This window comes from Symphalangus syndactylus, chromosome 7 (genome assembly GCF_028878055.3).
Source record: "Symphalangus syndactylus isolate Jambi chromosome 7, NHGRI_mSymSyn1-v2.1_pri, whole genome shotgun sequence".
Taxonomy (NCBI): Eukaryota; Metazoa; Chordata; class Mammalia; order Primates; family Hylobatidae; genus Symphalangus; species Symphalangus syndactylus.
The window spans coordinates 59,607,679-59,619,167 of record NC_072429.2 but is presented as its reverse complement, the minus strand read 5'-3'; positions in this window follow the sequence as shown (position 1 = coordinate 59,619,167).

Genomic DNA, 11,489 nt, shown 5'->3' with positions numbered 1-11,489 from the left:
CTAAAGTATTTAGGAATAAAAGGGCCCAATATCTCTACATTACTCTCAAGAGGTTCAGAAAATATGTATACATAAATATTTAGTAAGAGAATAATAAATCAATAGGAAAAATATAAACAATTGGTGAATCTGAGCAAAGGGATAAGGGATTTCCTAACATGATTTTTGCAACATGTGTGAAAGTTTAAAACTATTGCAAAATTAAAAGTTACAAAAAAAAAAGTGTAAAAAAAACTATGGTGCCAAGATTACATTTTGTGGTAATAACCATATGGATATAAAGAAAATAGGAAGACTTGGGTTTTATTTCCATTGAAAAACAATGAGTAGACAAAATTAAAGGTCAACAACTAAGACAAATCCGATTTTTGCATTCTGCTTCATTGCCATAGAAAGTAAACAAGAACAAAAGATCAGAATTTTGTTTCCTGACTGTAAAACTTCGTCACTTGTCTTTTTTCTGATTTGCTTTCCGGTGTCTCACGTCTGGAATTCTCGAAATCACTGGTTCCAACTGGATCACTCTCCACAAATGGCCTCAGCATTAAAGAATGATCTCTTTTTATAAACTTCAACAGAAGGTAATCAAATACAGTATTTATCATAGCAAAATAGTGGGAACATGGGAAAATGCCTTTCCAGCTGGTTCTCATGTTTTCCTGAGAGGCTTTAGATATTGCAGCCTAAATAATTTTAGAAAAAATTCTCAGCTCAAATTAGTAAGTAAATGGCTGAAAGCTTATTTTATTTGCAAGGAGACACTATAATTGGACTTTGAGAAAGGGAAAAAAAAAGCATGATTATATTGCTGTGGTGTTGAATTGCAGAGAAGAGGGATGGACTTAAATTTATAATGTGGGTTGAACTTTTCCCATTTGTAGAGACCTCTATTGTGGAAATAAAAAGGTTGTATGTAGTTTTTGTTTACTTCTCTCACCAATTCTGGGTTCTCCAATCCCAAATAATTTTTTTCCCAAAGCTGTAATTACTGAGATTACAAATAATGCGAAGCATTGCAGCTGGTCCTGGTCCTGGCATAATTCCAACACGTAATCACCTGTCGTGTGCACTAATTCCTGCCATGATTAAGCCCCTTTATTCGCAGTAGGGTTTGACAGCTCTATTGTTTAAAATGTCACCCATTAATAGAACAGGCATGGGCTTGTCTGTACTTGAACTAGTTTCCTTGCATATTTCCTATGTCAGCTTCAGTTAAGCTGTTGTACTGCGTATGTGATGAGTGATCACTTTTTCTGAAGCCTGATATTGTCAATAAAAGACTAATGATATGTGAGACCACAGCTTAGTTCGATATAAACATAGATTCAAACAAAGCCTTCTAGAAAACATTGGAAGGAGAATTTAATGGGCTCCACACTAGAGGAGTAGACACAGAATTGTTTTGGTGTCTTTTAAGACAAAAGAGCCACACTTACACATGACGATAATAACGTTTTTCCTTGTTGTGGGAAAACAAGCTTCTGGCTGAACCAGAAAATTTACCATTTGAAAATGTCTCTACAATATATTTTTAATATATTACTGTTAATGAAGGTAATCTTTTCAAAATCTTTTTGTTATTTTTCTAAAACTAAACTCTAAATACTAATTAAATGTGACAAAGCTTATGAAACTGCTTACAGGGATACAGAGCCCACTTCAAGTAAAAGAAAAAGAAAGCAAATACCTTCTATAGGTGACCTTGAAAATGGTAAATTACAACCACTGATTTTGTTGTTCGAACTGAAAATTTTGTGCGATCCTAAAAAGCTCCATTGAGAAAAATTGGCACAGTCCTAAACTGACCCAAATGGAGATGCCAGAAGGAATAAGGAAGGCTTTGTGTTAATGCTTAAGTTCCATCTCCCAACTATATCTTATTCAAATTCATGCATGCTTTGCTAATATCTTTCACCTGCTACTGTTAGCATTTGTGGTTGCAGCTAGATTTCTACAGTTCTTAATCAAATAGCAGCCTCCTTCTGTTTCTGTAACCCACAAAGACCATGTGATCACGTCTGCAGTCATTTCCATTGTCTACTGTTTGCCTAAAGTTTGATCACAGACCACAGCAAGTTACAGTGATTGTGCAGAGAGTTGTCTGAGAAGAATGTCTTTCCCAGATCTATTTGGTCCACCAGCTGCAAAGGTCAATGATAGATAGATAGTATCAGAACTCTCAACTCCTACATTTTCAGCCTGTACCCAGAAGGAGGGCCCTTCTGATTCCTGACTCAAGACCTTTACTCACTTACATTATTTTATCACCAAGTCCTAGCACTTCCCTTACACATATTGAAGATTTTATTCCTAATGGACCAAAGAGCTTGCAAGGCCAGTCAAAAAGCTATCCTCCTAGCCAATAAGAGGCAAAGGATACACGTGTTTTAAAAAAAAACAACAAAAACTTTTGTCCTTGGGTCAGCCTCTCACTGACCTATAGGAAAAAACAGACGGAGAGTCTTTAGGAGGTATAAACAGAAAAGAATTGATACTTTGGGAAAAAGATTTTAAGAGTGGAGGATTCTAAATATAGTTTCAGAATTCTGCCTTTCTATCAACACAATATAAAGTCATTTGACATGTTGTTTGTGCTTTCATTCCAAGACGCATATAGATGAATGGGCGTGGAGAGAGCCAGGCATCAAGCCAATGCATTGTGTAGGGGCTCTGTCCTGGGCAAATTTTTCCTTTCTCTCCTCCTCCTTCCCTAAATCCCAGCCTGCTGCCAACAAACAACTCTAGCCAGGACAGATAAATTTCACCACTTGTAAAACTAGGCAAATATGTAGATAGCAGAGCAAATTGTTACTTAGACTGTGCCATGTTTCTAAAAATAAAAACAGTAACAATTACCCTTGAAACTGCTTGTTAAAATGTCTAAAACTCTTTCAAAAATAATAGTTAGAAATGCTATTGAATCATCAATTATTTTCTTAAAGCCACCTGTTAATTGCCACAAATCCTCCCCTCTGGACATAGTTATTCAGTCTGTTACGGATGTAATTCACCTTTACATAATTTCTGAAAAAATACACGCAAATCGAGTTTTGTAAATTGTATAACATTTTAAACATGTATGGAAAGTTTTCTATCTGAAAAAAGAGCCCAGAGTCCATTTGAAAGAGAGGGCAAGAATTTAATATCATAAATGAAAATTGCCTACAATAAAAAAAAAATCCTACTTTATTGGCTCAGTATTTTTAATATCCCTACTCTTTAGAATTTCTTAAAGCTAGTAACATCCATACAGAATAGCATAAGCTTAAGAGGTTGCATGTATATATTACATACATGTATAATGGTTGCTTGTTAGACTCTCATAATAAAGTACACCAATATTTTCCATGTCAGGCCATTATTTCCCCATGCAGAGTAACTAAATATGCCATGTATGAATATTAGAAAAGTCTGTTACAGCTTTAGGCAGTATAAATATCTTCAAAAGCATGGGATCTGGAGTTAGGCAAAGATATGTTTGATTACCATCACTTTCAGTAGCCTTGAGAAAGTTGTTTATACATTGTAAGACTCAGTTTCCTCAACTGCTGCGTGGGGAATAACAGTAGTTCTATCTTCAGAAATTCATGGCATATAAAAACACTTTGCATAGGGCAAATTGATCAAGACTGCAATGATACCATGTCAGTCACTTCAGGCTGAGAGAATGCTGTGTAACAACTTCCAAATCTCAGGGACTTGCAAAAACGAAGGGCATTTGTTGCTCAAATTCCATGTCAGGAGCTGGTTGGCTGCAACTCTGTGGTTCTGAGGCTGTACTGCAGGGAGCAGGTGGACAATGAGGCTGCACTGTCCGCTGATTTCTGGAGTCAGGCTGGAGCAATGGCCCCTACTTGATATATGCTGCCCTAATGAGGGAGGGGAGAAATGCAAGAAGAGTGGTAGAAATGCATACTGCTTCTTGAAGATTCTGCTCAAACCGCCAGCCCATCATTTCTGACATGACATTTGGCCCACATGAATCATATGGCTAAACTCAAAGTCAATGGAGCAGCGATGTGCATTCCCTATCAGAAAGAAGGCAAGTCATATGGTGAAGTGTATGCATAAATCTTTTGTTCAAAGGAAGGAGTGAAGAATAGTAACAATAATACAATTGAATACGTATACCAAGCAACTAAAACAGCTCTATGTAGTTGGCAATAAAAGAGGGGAATTTGCTAAAAAGACCATATTGGGGCATCCCATGTGATCAAAGAAAAGGGCAGGGCATACAATCAAACTGAATCATGGACAGGGCAAACACATACATGGACTTCAAGAACAAGGGGAAACAGAGTTTTGACACAGCTACAACTCTGTATCTCTCTTATACCTACTGGTGTTGGCTTCATTTTTTTCTTCCCCGCCAAAGAAGACTGGATTCCATCATGAGACAGAAAACATGGCGGCCTTTGGTTTACAAGTCTTACATTCTGCAGCTCTCCCCACTGGGGAGCAGTTCCCTCCCTTTACCAGTGCTGGTTACAAAATTCCTGGAGAAGAATATTGTTTGAATCAGATGTCTGGGTTGGGCCCAACCTGAATCAGATGTCCCATCAACTACTGAGCTGAGCTGGGGTCATTTTCCACAGGAGCCCATGATGGAAAGGACTGGTCTGGGAACAAAACAACAAGTGGCCAGCACATTAGGACATAGTACATGTATGTGTTCAAGGGTTAGAAATTATTTCTAGAGCTGGTAGTATTTTACTTTATACATTTTACATATATTTTTTACGTAGCACAACAGCTCTATAGGGAACATTTCAGTGATACAAGTTTAAATTTCCATATATAATTTTGATTGGCCTTTGGAGCCTGAAATGACTAATTAAGAAGCAGCCTGGCTTCATGGAAAGAATACCCAATGGGCAGACAGGGAGGAGATTTTAGTAAACAGTGCTGGCTCTGTACTAACTTGCTGGATTACTATGAGTACGTTGTTTGAACTTGCTAGTCTCTTACTTCCTCTAGCATGAAATCCAAATTAGCTAGCCCGCCATATTCTTGCATCCACTGTCTTTACAGACTTATTATCTTCTCTCTTCACCTACCTCCCCCATCTGAAGTCTTACATTCCAGCCTCAACTGTACCTCTTTTGTTTTTTTTATACCTGGCTTCATTCTAAAAGGAGGCAGTAGAAGGCTAAACAGGGACTTGCTTCTGCAGAAAATCAGGTCAGGATCCAGGTCTGTGCTTGCAGCTGTTTCTCTGTCCAGCTGCTTGACCTTGGGCTTGGCTTTGGACCCTTAGTGTCCAGGTTGCTGTCTGAGTCTTCAGCTCCTTTCAACCACTCTGGTGCTTCCTGTGTTTCTCAGTCTCCTCTTGGTCCTATAGTCATGCTTGAAGGTAGGTGGGAAAGAGAGAGGGGGAGGCTTCTAAACTGAAACACATATTGAACCTAAGCAGAGTGGCAGTTAAAAGTGAAGGCGTGGCTGGGCATGGTGGCTCACACCTGTAATCCCAGCACTTTCAGAGGCAGAAGTGGGAGAATCATTTGAGCCTAGGAGTTCAAGACCAGCCTGGACAACATGGTGAAACTCCATCTCATATATACAATAGCCAGGCATGGTGGCATGCACCTGTGGTCCCAGCTAGTCAGGGGACTGAGGCAGGAGGATCGCTTGAGCCCAGGAGATAGAGGCTGCGCTGAGCCATGATTGCACCACTGCACTCCAGCCTGGGCAACAGAGCACAACCAGTCTCAAAAATAAATAAATAGATAAATAAATAGAGTGAAGACTTTGAAGAAGACTGCCTGGTTTCAAGTCTTGGCATAACCAATTATCTATGTGGACCGGTTCAAGTTATTTACCAGACTGTCAATGTCTTCATCTATAAATGGGAATAATGGTTTGTGTGAAGGTTAAATGAGTTAATACAAAGTGCTAGACCAGTGCTTAGTAATAGCAAATGCTCAGTAAATGTTAAAACTATTTTTAATTGGTCTAGGTTGATGTATAGTGGAAGTGTCTATATAAATTATGTATAGTATATATACATTATGTATGTACATACAAAAAACAGTCACACACAGACACACAAACAAGAAAGAATTGTCCTTCTTTCACAAAGGAGAAGGATCACAGTAGGATTACTTTGTGCTTGTATTACTACAGAATTTCCTGGGCCACATTTCATCTTTCCAGCAGCAAACAGGACCTGGAAGGCACATACAGATGGTTGTTCTGCTGTTGTTACAGATGGCTTCTCTACACTCCTCCAGTGGGGACCTTCTGGGTTCATCTTGAAGTGTGTATAGCAATGCCATTCTCTTGGCTGTGCAATGACCTGAGGAGAATTTGTGAGTCTACAAAACCGCTCTCTGATTTATCCAGGTGCATCATGGTGAGGAGACCAGAAAAAGAGCACTGGAGTTTCACCGTCTCCTTCACAACCTTCATGCTCACCTTCAGACGAACTAGCTTACAGCTGCCGCAGAATTTTCAAATGACTATTTGACTCCACTGAAGTAATTTTGAAATGATTATTTTTAAGTACATAAGCAGTAGGTAAACATGGGGAAATTTCTGAGGTTGTTACAGGAAGTGAGTGTTTTAAATTCCTGACTTTTCATTATTTAGACAAAGCTCTATTTCAATGGCATTCTCTAAGAAAAAAATAGTTTTTCAGTGGCAAAGACCACATATTAAATCAATTTCTGAAGCCATGAATCTTCATATTACTTGATGACAATGTCAGTGGTCAGTCTAGGTTATTCACATGCTTTATATTTCAGATACCGAAATACAGAAATTGCCATAAATGAGACAGAATACAGAGGACAGCAGTGTACCATTATACTATGTATATAGACTTCAGAATAATTCCAAAATGGGTTTAAATCCTGGAGCCAAGACTTAAAATTATCTTTACTTACTTTTGGCACATGACATGTTCTTCCTATTTTGACTATTTCTTAACATTTTTGGAAATTTTTAGGATACTCTAGATAGAATGGTACAATGGATGTCTGTAAGCCATACCATGGTAAGCTAAACATATGGAAAATTTTTTACTCAATCATAATGCAGATACTCTCTCATCTCCTATTGAATTTTCTATAATAAAATTCACTCTTTTTGGTGTACAGTTCTATGAGTTTTCACAAATGCATAAATTTTTGTAACCACCACCATAAGACAGTTACACCATTATATAAAAAATTCATTTTACCACCCCACTGTAGTGAAACTTTCTCTCTAATTGCCACTGGGTTATTCTGCATCTCTATAATTTTGCCTTTGCAAATGTGTTGCATATTCTTGAGTGTGTTACGTTGCTTGGGTCTACTGCAATTTATTTATCCACAGGCCAGCTGAAGGACATTTTGAGGGGATTATAATTTGGGGGGATTATAAGTAAATCCTCACATACAGATATTTATGTGAATATTTTCATTTATTATGTGAATATTTATGTGAATATTTATTTATGAATATTTATTCATTTATTTATGTGAATATTTTCATTTATTTTGGATTGATGCCTAAAAGTAGGATTGCTGAATCATGGTAAGTACATATTCCATTTCATAAGAAACGCCCAAACTATTTTCCAAAGCAGCTGTACCATTTTGCATTCCCCCCAGAAATGTACTAGTTTTCCAGTTACTCTGCACACTCACCAGCATTTATATTGTCACTATTTATTATTGTAGGTATTTTTGTATGTGTGTAGTGCTACATCATTGTGGTTTTAATTTGCAAGTTACTGAGGATTAAATAATGTTGAGGATATTTTATGTGCTTATTTGCCTACCCTGTATTTTCTTTGGTGAACTGTCTTTTTAAATCATTTGTTCATTTTTTAATGGACTAGACTTTTTCATATTGATGAGTTTTGAAAGTCCTTTCTATATTCTGGATATACATGCTTTGGCGGATATGTGATTTAGATACATTTTCTCTGTCTGTAACCTGTCCCTTTCATTCTCTTAAGAGTGTCTTTCACAGAGCCAAGGACTTTAATTTGGATGACGTCCAGTTTACCAAGTTTTTCTTGTATGCATCCTGCTTTTGGTGTCATATCTAAGAACACTCTGTCTAATCCAAGGTCACAAAGATTTCTCCCTCTGTTGTCTTCTGAAAGTTTTATAGTTTTACATTTTGCATTTAGGTCTATGATTCATTTTGAGTTAATTTTTGTGTAAGCTCCAGGATATAATTCTAGGTTACTTTTGTGCCTATGGATGTTCAACTGTTTTGGCACAATTTGTTGGAAAATCTATTCTTTTTCCAGTGAAATGTCTTGGCACCCTTGTAAAAATCAATTAACCACATTTGTCTGGATATATCTTTGGACTCTTTATTGTGTTCTATTGCTCTATCTGTCTATCCTTTCACCAAACCATATTATTTTGATTACTATAGCTTTAGAGTAAGTCTTGAAATAGGGCAGCGTGTGTCCTTCAACTTGATTGCTCTTTGTCAAAATTGTTTTGGTTATTCTAATACCTTTGGTTTTCTATATAAATTTTAGACTCAGCTCATAAATATGTACAAGGAATCCTTCTGGGATTCTGACTGGAGTTACATCGAGTCAATGGATTATTTGGGGAAAAATTGGCACGCTAACATTGTTTCAATACACAAACGTGTTATATCTCTTTATTTAGATTTTCATCTACCTCTTTCATCAGTACTTTGCTGTTTTCAGCATATAAATACAGTATATATTTTGTTAGATTTATACAAAAATGTTTCTTTTTTTGATATAATTGTAAATAATACTACTTTTTCAATTTGATTTCCAGTTATTACAGCTAATATGTAGAAACATGATTGTTACTGTATAATAACCTTATATTCCATGACCCACTAAACTCAATTATTTGTCCCGAGAGCTTTTTATAGATTCCATGGGATTTTCTTTGTAAACAATCATGTCTACATGATTGGACATTTAGATGTCCAATCTAATGGATACAGTTTTATTTCTTCTTTTCCAAATTATATGCTTTTTAATTGTTTTCCTTGCTTTGTTTCAGTGGCTGAGACTTCCAGGATGATGTGAACAAGAGCAGTGGGAGAAAGCATCCTGGCCTTGCACCTGGTCTGACGAAGACAGCACTTGGTAATTCACCACCCCCCTCTGGAGAATGTTACTCTGGATGACAGGAAGTCATCCAAAAAGTTCTAGCTTGCCTTCTATCTGTGATGGTTCCAATTCAAAGTCTTTGCTACGCTGTTTGGGTCTTCCCAGCATATGTACCATATAAATGGTTAGTCTGGGACTTGGCAGTGGTTTCTATGGAGTTCAGTTCTTGAACTTGTTGCTATGTGTCTTTGGTCCAATCCACACATACATTGCTCAGGGGTAACTCTGGAACTTATGCCAGTTTATACACAGAATTAGGCGATGCTTTTCTCCAGCTCTCTGCAATCTGGGATTTCTCCTACTATCTCTGACCCACCTACTCTCTTTCTCATTCCTCCTGCTGAAAGGATGGAGTTCTCAGAGTTTAGCATCTAGCACTGACATGCAGTTCTACACAACCTAAGCTGTCCTTGTGTCATTATTCAAGTTTTGGCCTTTGTCCCTAATCTACTCAATGTTTGTGATCTACACTACACATATCCACAGTTGATATGCTCTGTTACCCCTAGTGGATGCCGAAAACCATGGATATGCCTACAACCTATGTCTACTATGTTTTTCCTATACATACATAACTATGATAAAGTTTAATTTGTCATAGGCTCAGTAAAAGATTAACAATAACTAATAATTAATAGAACAATTATAACAATTATGCTGTAATAAAAGTTTTGTTAATGTGATCTCTTTCTCTGCTTTCAATGGAGTCATGCTGTTCTTTGAAGCTTTGAGGCTGGGCATTGACGTCTCTGTGTGTAAAAAAGTCCTACATAGCATCTTCTTCCAATAAAAGGCTGTTTCATCTACATAGAAAATATGTTTTTTAGTGTAGCCACTTTCATTACTTCTCTTAGCTAGATCTTCTAGATAACTTTCTGTAGCTTCTCCATCAACACTTGCCACTTCACCTTACACTTTATGTTATGAAGACAGCTTCCATCCTTAAACCTCATGAACCAACCTCTGCTAGTTTTAAATTTTTTTCTGAACCTTTTTAACTTCTCTCAGTCTTCATATAATTGAAGAGAGATAGGGCCTTGTTCTGGGTTAGGCTTTGACTTAAGGCAAGGTTGTGGTTGGTTTGATCTTCTATTCAGACCACAAAAACTTTCATGTCAGCAATAAAGGTGTTTCACTTTCTTATCATTTGTGTTTTCACTGAAGTAGGAATTTTAATTTCCATCAGAAACTTTTCCAGGGCTGAGTGTGATGGCTCACACCTGTAATCCCAGCAATTTGGGAGGTTGAGGTGGGAGGATCACTTGAGGCCAGGAGTTTGAAACCAGCCTGGGCAACATAGCAAGACCTTAACTCTACAAAAAAGTTTTTAAAAAATCATCTGGGTGTGCTGGCATGTGCCTGTAGTCCCAGCTACTTGAGAGGCTGAGGCAGGAGGATTCTTTTGAGTCCAGAAGTTCGAGGCTGCAGTGAGCTATGATCACACTACTGTACTTCAGCGTGGGCAACAAAGTGAAACTGCCTCAAACAACAAAACAAAACAAAAGAACTTTCCCTTTGCATTCACAACTTGGCTAACTAACGTATCACATACAGAGAAAGAAGGATTATTAACAGCCACCTTCTTATCAGAAACTGTAAGGACAGAAAAGGGGAGAACAATCTTTTGAAAATACTGAAAGAAAAAACTGTGGACCCAGAATTTTATATTCAATGCCAATATCTTTTATGAATGAAGCCCCAGTCGGGCATGGCGGCTCACGCCTGTAATCCCAGCACTTAGAGAGGCCGAGGTGGGTGGATCACCTGAGGTCAGGAGTTCAAGACCAGCCTGGCCAGCATGGTGAAACCCTGTCTCTACTAAAAATACAAGAAAAATTAGAAAGGCGTGGTGGCACACACCTGCATTCCCAGCTACTCAGGAGGCAGCAGCATGTGAATAACTTGAACCCAGGAGGTGGAGGTTGCGGTGAGCTGAGATGGTGCCCCTGCACTCCAGCCTGGGTGACAGAGTGAGACCCTGTTTCCAAAAAAAAAAAAAAGTGAAGCCCCAGAACATCAGTACATTTATACTCTCTCAGACCTTGTGGGGTAGCTTCATTTGGCACAAAAGGCTTAGCTTTTGGTCTATCTCAGCTTTTGACATGCCTTCCTCACTGAGCTTAATCATTTCTAGTTTTTGATACAAAGTGAGAGAAATGCAGCTCTTTCTTTTACTTAAACACTTAGAGGTGGCTCATGCTTGTAATCCCAGCACTTTGGGAGGCCGAGGCGGGCGAATCACCAGGTCAGGAAATCGAGACCACGGTGAAACCCCGTCTCTACTAAAAATACAAAAAAATTAGCCCGGCGTGATGGCGGGCTTCTGTAGTCCCAGCTACTCGGAGAGGCTGAGGCAGGAGAATGGCGTGAACTCGGGAGGCGGAGC